Below are 11,865 nucleotides of genomic sequence, written 5' to 3' on the forward strand. Positions count from 1 at the left end.
AACTCAGCTAGAATCTGAAATCTTTTTCTTGAGCCGAAGGAACGAGAATGATGCGACTATGTTCCTTTTTTTTTCTTTTTTTTTTTTTGTTTTTTTTTCTCCAAAGAAAAGAAACGTCGATCTCGCTCGAAGCTCGTTATTACTCTCGCGTGGTCTATTTTTCTTTTTATTTTATTTTAACTTCTTTTTTATCTTTATTATTTTCTTTTTCTTTCGTTTTTTTTTTGAGGCTTGATCTATATAATGTGTGTGTGTGTGTGTTCGTATTTATCTTACGCTTTTGCGTTTTTCGACGCGTCGATCTTCCCTTAAAATTATTCTCGAAACGATCGCGGATGTTTACGTTCCTCTTAATGTTTATTCATTTATTAACGTACGATCGATCCTTTGAAATTGTTTTTCAACTAAATGCAACTCGGATCGCGTTTACATTAAAATGTTCGACTCGTGGAAATAACGGGATCTAATGGGTCAATTAAACGCAAGTGAACTCTTAACGATGCAACGACTCCGTGAGGAGATTCGCACGGCACAAGAGTGAGGAAGCGGCGAAACTCGATGCGACCGTGAAAAGAAAGCGATTTCTTCGCCTCGAAAAGGAGATAGATCGAGTTGTGCGAGCCTGCAAAAGGAGTTTGATCGAGCTCGAGGGGATCGGTACTTATTTGCGTCTTTCCTACGTTGTATCTCCTAGTTTAGTGCTTCCTCGACATTTCTGTGAAAAAGAAAAAGAAGAAGAAGAAGAAGAAGAAATATCAGGCGAACATTGCTCTTCGACCGGTTAATTAGCGGGAGTGCGTGAGAATTTGAACGAATAGGAAGCGAGTATCTTGAAAGTCGCTTCTTAGATCGAGGAGCAATTTGCGAAACGTTTATGACGATGTCGTTGATTTCTTTTTTTTTTTTATTTTTTATTTTTATTCATCGAAGTAGTTGATTACATTGCGATTTCACTGAAAGTATATTTATACGAACGAGATAGTAACTACGTACCAGTTGATAGGTATAACTTTACGCTCGAACGACGTTGTACATCGACAGTCATTAGTATTATTTTCAAAGTCGTTGAAAATCGATCGATCTGATCTACCGAACCTGCTCTTAGTAAGATAACGAAGGCTTATAGATTCGTCAGTCGTTATACTTCTTGCCGTAGGCTCTTCTTACACGGGGGGTTAATCGTCGCTTAACTATACCTATTACTCTTTAATTAGTTAAGATCAACGACGTAGAACTCGAACGGCACGTTTCACTCGAACGCTTTGTACCACGCGTTTTCTTTCTTTCTCTTTTCGCGTATGTCCGTTGGAATATCTCCAACTAGGCCCAACATTTAGGTAGCTAAGTATACTATTTAATACTTTGCGGTGCCATAAAAGTCTCCATCGTAACGCTTATTAATTGGTGGCCGCTTATTAATTGCACGAAGCGCGTGAGAAATCGAATAAGCTTGGTCGCGAGCCGTGAGAAATTGACTCGATCTTACCTTAAAAGTTTCCTGTTTAATGCCATATAAATTAATTTCCCTTTAATTTTGTTCGCACGTTAGAAAATCATATTTATTTTTCCCAACACCTTCGGTTTATCGTTATTCGATCTACGTCGGAGAAAAATCCACCGATTATCCTGAATCTTGCGATGAAATGACATTAAATTAATTCGAAACGTTGAAAAAATCTTTATCGTCCGATCGATATCAAATAATTGTTGTAAATTCTAAAATAACTGAGATGAAAAGTAATTGACGATAAGTTAATGCTAATTAATTCGAATGAAAATATCGGATCAATGAGGATTACTTGTGACGATATATCCAAACTAATGCTACGTAAACAGATTTAACAAATTCTTCTCTACCTACGCAATCTTTTTTATCTAAAGAACGTTTAGTAAATTTTAATCGTAATATAAATTCAGTACGTACAAGAGTTTTATATAAAAACATTATCGAAAAAACAACGAGCACGTACGTCCGAAGATCGTACCGATTCTCGTTGGATTCGTTTACTGATTTTTAAAATGGTTTTATAGGTCGATTCAAAACCAAAAGGCCGATTTGTCGTTTTCGTCGTTATCGTTGCTTTCTTTAAAGTTTCTCGTCTAACCTGTTGCCTGTCCATGTTGCTACTTTGCTCATATGTACCATATATGAAGGAAAGATCACGATAAAGATTGAAACGCGACGCTGCTCCGTTCCGCCGTTTAAACCACCTCCGTTATTACGTACATGTATTTTTAGAGATGATGTTGAACGCTTTTATGGAAACGCGACTTCCGACACGTTCGAACGCAACGATGCAGAAGCGTGTGCGCGCGAGCGCGAGTGAACGCGCCCATGCGTTTTTCAGCTTACGTTCCTTTTCCTCGATCGTTCGGTTCTTCGCGCTATCTCTCACGACGATCCGATGCTATTCAGGTTTCTTTACTGCTCCACTATCTACTACTGACACTTGTATATTCGCGAGGAAATAACTCGTGTACGATTGTATATTAATTTCCATGCGACACGTGTATCTACCTACTTATTTACCAGTCGAATATTTTAACGTAAACCTATTCGATTAGTTACGATTATCTTATCACGTCGTTTCGTTTGACAATGTAATATATATATTTTTGTCTTTTTTATCTTTTCCTTTCTATCTCTTTTTTTCTTTTTCTTTCTTTTTTTTCTTTTTTTTTTTTTTTTTTTTTTTTTTACATATATCCAAGATTTTTCCAAGTTAATGATGCTTATTTAGTTACATGGTTACGAAATCTTCTTTCGATTTATAACATAATTCGGTCACGTATACCTAATCTTGGTTTTTTTTTTTTCCTTTTTTAAAGACGACGAAGATACGAATTTAGCCGGTCGTTTTTCTTTTTTCTTCCTTCTTACTTTCGTTAAATAAACGTAAAAGAATTTTATTCGCAAGCGAAACGAATTTCTTATGGATATATCGACTTTCGCACGGTTTATATATTATATATACGAGAATTTCTTATCATAATTTAGTAACACGCGTTCGAAATCGCTGTTCGATCTTATTTACGACGAGCAACGCGCGACGTTTCGTTGATTATCAATACCACGATATCTGCCCCTTCGCGACGTCCTCAGCACGTGTTTCTTTCGCGAATTATGTACGTCGGTCTGTAAATTTTTATCGAATCGATCGAAAACCAGAGACACGATTTTATTCGTTTTTAAACCTGCCATTATATTACGCTCCTATTACTCGTTTCTCTCTTATGTTTAATCGACTTATTTAGTGAGAAAAAACATGAAATAAAATTGTTGAGCGATCATGTCCGATAATAACGATGGATTACGAGGATATGGTAATCGATCTCTCTCTCTCTCTCTCTCTCTCTCTCTCTCTCTCTCTCTCTCTGCTCTCTGCTCTCCGCTCTCTCTCTCTTTCTCTTTTATGAGGCTAGACGCGCGCGAACACGTTCGTACTTAAACGCGTTTATCGCTCATAAAAATGCAAATTATTATGCCGCACCGAAAATTATAGACGCATACTCATAAGTCCTGACACAATTTGTCTCCGGATCGTGAATCACTTAATTTCAGAGTACAAAGGATACTGTGTTTAAACTCTCTCTCTCTCTCTCTCTTTCTCTCATTTTCTATCTCTCATTCTCTCATTTTCTCTCTCTTTCATTCTCTCGTATACTCACCACCCGCTCGGTTGACCACTTATTTAGCGTTCCGCGTTCGCATGCTAGCTGCTTCTACCGGAACTAATTGAAACGTTGCTCTTAAACGCCTGTAAACACTGCTCAGAGTCGTTTCCTTGCGTATTGTCGCGCGTGTCCCGACTTTCGTTTGAGAGGAATGTCGAAATTGATATTCTCCGTTTCATATAGTATGTGGTATACACGTATGTATACACGAACATATATATGTGTATATACATATACATATACATGTACATATGTATATGTGTGTACGTGTATATGTACTTTTTTATAGGCAGCTTTTTAATTTATAGGCAAGCCGAGTCGAATGACACGTACGATTCATATAAAAGATCCGATACGTTCAAATACAATAACTAAATCGATTATACGATTCTTGAGTTTTTCTCGTAAAGAAAAAAAAACATTTATTGTTGCCTTTTATTACTTCGAGAATGATTTAATAGAAATGTTAAAGTTATGGATAATTATTCTTAACTGTTAACAACAATAACGCAATATGTACACGCGCGTACATATATGTCTCTATATATTATAATCCTCAGAACTTTCATTTCTATTTGATCATAATTATATGATGAAATTTCTAATAGAAAAAAATTGCGACTCGGCAGAAAGACGAATGTTCTTCGTTGTGTCGTTTTCCGTTCGTTTTTTCTATTTCTTTTTTTTTCTTTTTCTTTCTTCTTCTTTTTCCTTATCACATGCGTGCATAAGCGCTCAATTACACGCGCGCGTGCTTTTATCGCGTAAGCCAAGAAGAAAGAGGAAGGAGAAAAAGAAAAAAAAGAAGAAGAAAAAAAAAAAAGAAATAGACAACGCGATCGGAGCGCCATAGTAGCTCATCAAGCGAGCTTACTCAACGAGAACTATAGGGATAAGATAAGGACTCTCATAATTATTATAGTAATGCCATATATATCGCGAAGTCGTATTGCTGGCGAGTAAAGTTATGAGATCGTCGAAGAACCACCTACTCGACTGACTGACTGACTGACTTACTGACTCAGATTTATAATTAGTTGTTATTTACTCGTTATAATTTTCTAGTATTGGAAGAAAAAGAAGATACCTACGTTGAAATATTTTTACCGATAACGAAAGCATCGACCGTTCAACTCGAAGTTCGTTGTTCCTTATGAAAAATAATTTCTTTTTTCTTTTTTCCTTTTTTTCTTTTTTCATTCGCAATTCTAACTGACCTAAAATAATAAACGAGCCTTTTATAAGATCGAACAATTGACCACTGTCGAGAATCTCTTACTATTATATCTCTTACACGAATGAATCCCGGTAATGATATTCTCAAAAGGGAGAAATCGATTTTTGTCATTACGAATAAAATACGATTGCAGTTTATGGGGCTCTTATCAATTTGCGCGGAAACCGTTGTTAAGGGAACCGTGAACGATCGAGACGCTCGTGGCCGCCAACGAAGTCGAAAACGAATGAAATTTGGTCGGACTCGAAAAGGAGAGAAGAACTCGTACGAGTTTCTTCGAGAGCTATGCGTGTTACTTATTCGTGCTTGGATCGGTAGAATGTCGTCGAGGAACGAAAGAGAGAGAAAGAAGAATCTTTTGAATTCCGTGTTAACGAAAAAGGAGGAGCACAGTGGACGACAATCCGTTCCTTCAAACCGGATTTCGGGATTACAATCGACCGCCTGCTTCTTCGTCTTCTTCTACTTCGTCTTTTTATTCTTTTTCTTCTTCTTCTGCGAAGCCCTTCGTTCGTTTTTATGCAGTCGAGGGCGACGGAGATCTCGCCTTCGGCTCGTCACATTCGAACGGCCACGGGTAAGTGCGACAATGGGCAACAAAGGGAAGTAGGGATCGGGTCCGATCGTAAAGGTCCCTTATTCGGATTTCGAATCATGGTCCATTCGTCTCGGATGTCTTGGAACCGTATTTTCTTTTGCGAAGAAAGAGGAATGATCAATGGTGTGAATAATTCCCGAATAATACTATGGATACTTTCTATAAAGCGGCTTTAAAAAAGATTCGTAAAGATTCATCGTTGGATCCTAAGAAATTTCCTTCTTTCCTTTTTTTTTCTTCTTCCTTTCTCCTTTTCTATCTTGTTCTTTTTTTTTGGAAAAATATAACACAATAGTATATACCTATATATGTGATTACAAGTTATTGCGTGTTAATGGAGATCAATGGCGCGTGGATAACAGATTGTAATTAGTAAAGAACTTTGACAAGCAAGATAGGTACATATACATATCGTAAGAATAAACGATTCTCGTTGTATTATCGCGAAACAGGTTTACAAGGATATTTTCAAGGATATTCATCGTCGGAAAGAGGTGTGAGAAGGAAGACCGACAATTCGCGAGGTTGAACAAGATCCTTGGATTAGAATGAACCCTCTTTTGCCGTTCCACGAACGGTTCGTTTAATACTCTCTCGCCTGGCGCCTCGGCGAAGTTTAAAACGCGACAGGAGGAGGACTGTTCAAGAAAAGAAGTCGAGAGGGAGGAGGGAAAAAAAGGGGGAACCAGAGGGCCCAAAATCTCGATCTGTTCGGCGCCCGTTACGAGGTGGACCGACGAAGGTGGAAATATATATTTCATTCGAGGTAGAATGGGTGTATGTAAGGGAGAGAGAGAGAGAGAGAGAGAGAGAGAGAGAGAGAGAGAGAGAGAGAGGAGAGAAACGGTCGGACGGAGCCACAAAAGAGCGAAATCCATGTCTGGGCCTTAACGCGGCGTAGCCTCCCGGCCTTTGGGTCAGTTCTCGGCTCTCTCTGGTAACCACATCAGTCTCGGCATTCTATACCACCTCGAGAGTCGAGTTTCAGGGGCGTACTTTATTTCCTGGTCCATATTTTGTGATTAGAGTTTGTCGATTTCGTTTTTAATGAATTTTTCTTTATTTAAAAACGAAAAGAGAAAGAACAATTTCTTTGATTATTAAAGTAGAATCACATATATATATATATATATATATATATATATATTTGAGAGTAAAATAAAATTTTTAAGAGAGAGTAAATTTCGTTTAAAATGTTCGTAACAAAAGAGGAGAAGAATTTTTTTCGTCAATAGAGAAAAGGAGAGAGAGAGAGAGAGAGGGAGAGAGATATAAATATAAATATATGTATATTGTATTGAAGTAAAGTGGCACGTAACTCTTAACAAGGAGCATTCTCGGTCGAGATTAAACGATAGGACGATATTGGATAATCGATCGTAATTGTGTCTATTTAGTATAGGGAAGCTGGGGATGGCTCGTATGTCTCTTCTTGGAGACTCTACCGAAGTGGCATCTCTTATATTAACGACAGGAAGCGGTTAACCGCACGACTGAATAATCGTTCATAGGGAAAGAAAGAGAGAAATGTAGATAGATAGATAGATAGATAGATAGATAAATAGATAAAGAGAGAAAGAGAGAAAGAGAGAGAAGAGGAGGAATAAATTTAGCGAGGAACATAGGAACCGTCCAAACGTTTTTGGACTTTACGTTCACGAATACAAAGCTTTTTGGCGCCACAATAATTCGATCGAAGGAGAACTTGGTTCTGTTCCATGAAAGGATACAGGTCGACTCTTTTCTATTTTGTCATTCTTCTTCTCTCGTGATGCTGTTATCGCGAAAAAAAAAAAGAGAGAGAGAAAGACGAAAAAGAAAAAGAAAAATGAAAAGAAAAAGAGAAGTAGGCGGCAAATGAATTCGCTCGATTAAGTTGGAGTTAAAAAGAGGGTCGACTACCTGGTCACGATAAAAAGTTTCTTCCTTTTTGGTTGTGTATGCGAACGGTGCTGCGTACAACCAGCTGTGTATAAGGATATCTTTAGAGGTGGCTTTTATCGCTAAAAGTCAGGTGTGAATTGGGGCCACCGGTGCTCGATCAAAGGCGACCGTGCCGACGTGATACGACTAATGTAAAGAGGAAAAGAGAGCGATAGAGAACAAGAGAGAGAGAGAGAGAGAGAGAGGATGAGTAAGAAAGGAAAAGGATAGTAAGCGATTAGGAAGCAGAACGAGAAACGAAAATGTAAGGAAAGGGAAGAAGAAGAATTAGAAAGAAGAAATGTTCGATTTAGTCCATCCAATCTTCCTCTCTTTTTTTTTCTTCTTCGATTAAAGTGAAAGACGATTAAAAACAAGTGTTGGGTGTAAACGATCGATAACGTTTATAAAGATATAAAGAGATCTTCGTGTAAACGATTCGTCGAAATCCTTATTGAGAGTTCTCGACTGGAAAATTATTAACCGACGAGATGCAAGATAGGTCGACGCGTGAGACTATCGTCTCTGTTTATGTATTACGTCTGTCTATATATGTGTACATATTGTACGTATGTACGTGTGTACATGTTACATATTGTCCGCTCGAATGAATTCGATGAAACAGAAAGAGAAAGAAAAAGAGAGAGAAAGACAGACGACGAAGAGAGAGTCACCTAATCGTACCCGCCTACCGACAAATTAGAATATATCGAAGTTTAACTCGACGAACGCAAGATATCTCTTTCCCTTCACGAAAATCACGCTAGCGCACACATTCATAATGATTAAATTTAACTCACGTATTTATGTTCGTTCGTTCGTTCACACGAGGTGACCGCTGAAAGATAGAAAGAGAAAATGAACGTTACAGGCAAATATATCCTCCAGCGGGATCACCTAATTTGCATCCAATCATAATTGGCCAACGAATCGTGACGCAATCATGACCCGAGTTATAATGAACGAGGAGTCGAGTGTGTATTTGGCGATTCTCCATACTTTGTCATTTCTAGATTTTAGACACATAATTTATTTGTCCGTTTACGAGTTTTCTCTCAATGGTGGTCTCAGTGGTAGCTGATGTCCTTGTCGGTATCTTGTCCATGGATAAGAATGACACACGGGACACGATAAATAATCAGGAATGATTTATTGAAAAAAGGAATGCTTTTATATAAGTCGAAATAAATTCATCTTTATACGTGAATTAAATTTTATTTCAATTATGTACAATTAAGACGAATAAATATAAAGAAACTCTACAATCCTGAAACATAAACGTAAAATGAAATGTTGTATTCGATCGAATTTTATAATTAAAGAAGTTTCATGTGTTTCATCGATTACATTATTATCGAATAGTACGCAGTGGACGAACCTACAAAATAAATTCTCGTCGAGCAACGGGGGGTTAGGGTCCTTGAAAAGGTGAATTATAACAAAGGGAGAAAGAGAGTTGAAAAGTGACAAGATCGAAGTCGATGTTCTCGGAGAGGTCCGAACGCGTATCGGGTGGCGGGAGGTTAGTAGACGGTCCTGGTCCTGGCGTCGGTTCTTATTCCGTGGTACACGAGAGCAAGAGAGAAAGAAGAAGAAGAAGAAGAAGAAGAAGAAAGAAGAAGGAAAGGAAAGGAAAAAGAAAAGGAAAAAAAAAAAATAAAAGGAAAGAAAAGAGTGAGAGGGTAGACGCGAGACCCGGCACAACAAAGATCCATCGGGACCGGTTTCGTGTTCTGCCCTTTTTTACATTCCCCGAAGAGGCCCCGCCGGGCTGCGGGTGTGAAAACCGACACCCACCCACTTGTTATTTTGTCAAACACGAGCCCTGAAAATTATAGGAATCATGCGGCACATCGAGCCTATCCTATACGTCTAATATGAGCCATGCGCACGACAGATTATATTCGATCCAACTTTTATTCTCTTTGCTTTCGTGCGGGCGCTTCGTATTTTATAACCGTCAATTAAACGCGAAACCGTAAAATAACTGCTACTGCTGTTTAAACGCGATTAAAGTTGACGCGAGCTAATACGACCGTTTTGTTTGTCTATCGATTTGTTTGTCGCTTGATTCTATTAGTTTTTCGATCCGTACGTTATCGTAGGGGCTCTGAAATCGAACGGACTCGGCACTGCGATCGACGGAATTGCGAATTCCGATGGCTCGCCGGTGGTTGCAATAATTTCGAGGCAATTGAACCGAGACGAAACGCCGACTCGAGCATACGAGAGCCGCTAGTACTCAACTCTGGGATAGCTTCTCGCAGCTGCCGTGGCTAACCACACTGATTATTATTTCCGATAGGTCGAACCGAACGCGAGATTCTTTGCGACGAGTACTTTCATTTTACTTTTCTTTGTTATTGTTTTTATTGTCATTGCTTTTTCTTTTTTTTTTTTTCTTTATCACGTCTATTCGTCATATCGATGTAATTTTGTCTTTATAAGTATGTTAAACGAAGTTATCTTCATTTTTTATATTTTTGTTATACTCTTTTCTTTTTTTATTTACAAGAAAACACCTATTATTTCTTAAATTTATACCTTTGTATAAATCAAAATATTAACTAGCATCGTAAATTCATCATATGGATGTCATTTTGTTTTTGCTAGTGCCTTAAATGAAATTATCTCTGTTTCTTTTTTACAAGAGAACTAAATTATTTCTTAAATCTATCCTTTTGCAAATAAAAAAATTAATTGCATCGTGCGGTAAACAACCTTCCTATTTTGTCTCTATCGGTTTTTCTTCTATTTTTGTTTAGTCGATTCGCGTCATCTGAAAAGGTATACAGTATCCTTTAATATCTACTCTCTCGTGCCAAGTTTTCGTTGCGCCGCTTTTTATTCGATCGACCACCGCATTCTTACACTCGTATCGTTTCTCGACGTCGACGTCGAGGAGGAGCTCTCCCTTGAAACGGAACCCAAGATTCGAGAGAGCGAGTCTTCCTGGGAAACGGCGACTTTTTGCGATTCTCTTCGATTGATCCTTCTTACGATTAAACGTGACTCTTGAAGTGACTCGACTTCTTTCCGTTTATGCAACACCCAAAAGAAGCAGTTCCTTTTGTGTTATAAAAAAAAAAAAAAAATTCGAAGAGAACGTCAAACTTGTTACAAACTCTTAAATTCTACTCACGTCTCGATAAAACAACAAAGTATTTATGTATTTAAACAAAATTATTATTATGCGTATCAAATTAATTATTAAATAAAGAGATAAAGAAGGACATACCTGAGAAAAATTGAATTTTCGTATCTTTCTATTCGGAAGTCGTATAAATATTTGCAAAGTCCAGATAAATTGCGTAATTGAGAATACTCGTTTCTCGAGAAGTCCTCTTAATGGCTATTCTCGTGGTCATAAATATCGAATGGCTACGTAATTCTAAGAGAAGATAGGAGTTCTCAAAATGAGTAGGTACTGAACTTAAGTCGGTTTAAACTCAAGAATGTTTTTACTATTAATACGATACTCGTCGCAAAGGTTTTATGTTTGTTAAAGTAGAAGGATTGTCTTGTAATCAAGGACATTTGTTAGTTCGCGTTCGAAATAACGAGTAACTCCTTCCTTCTTCTTTGACGTGCAACGGACGTATCACATGTACGTAACTAAGTATCTACAACGTGAAAATACGTGGACTGCCGATGGCGATCGTGTAGCTTCATTAGCCTAACTAAATGACTTGACACCACTCGTGATCGAATCGATTTAATGCGTTGCCTCGAAGGACTATTGTAAAACGATCTAGTCGTTTTAATATCGATGTCAACGTAAAGAATATCAGATCTTTCTTAATACTTGGTATTATCTTAGTATTTCATATTCATATCGGAATTTTTGTTGATAATTAAGCAATAATTGCAATTAATTTTTAATTAATTAAACCGTATAATGATATCGACGATATTAATAACAAATCGTGATAAAAAAAAACTATTAATATCAAAGATAATAATATATATATTATATAAATTAGTATTGAAAATAATGTGTCGCGATAAATTATACGAAGGACATTCCGAACGTAAGAAATTCAGGCCCTGAACTCGGGGTCGATCGACAAGTAGGGCCAAGTACGGTGGTCAATTTATTCTCATCGAGTCTCACGGAGTCAATCATATCGCTAAAAGATTAACCGATATACTCCTGGGGGCCATTCCGTGAAATTTATAAGCTAGCAGCCAGAAATAAAAAGTTGTATGCTTTTACGTGAACTCGTTGCTATTTCAAAAACCAACGAATTACATTCTTAATACTGAATAGGCTTTACGTACAGGGTGTACTTATAAAAATTACACGTCAGCGATGTATTCAGATTCTTATGCGGGTTCATGTTACGATAAAAATCACCCCTAGATGTGGTTCAACAAAATCGATCTTTCTTTCATAAAAAGTATATATATATAAAGGAGTTTAGATTATCTG

The sequence above is a fragment of the Vespula pensylvanica genome, chromosome 10 (assembly GCF_014466175.1).
Source record: "Vespula pensylvanica isolate Volc-1 chromosome 10, ASM1446617v1, whole genome shotgun sequence".
In the NCBI taxonomy this organism is placed as follows: Eukaryota; Metazoa; Arthropoda; class Insecta; order Hymenoptera; family Vespidae; genus Vespula; species Vespula pensylvanica.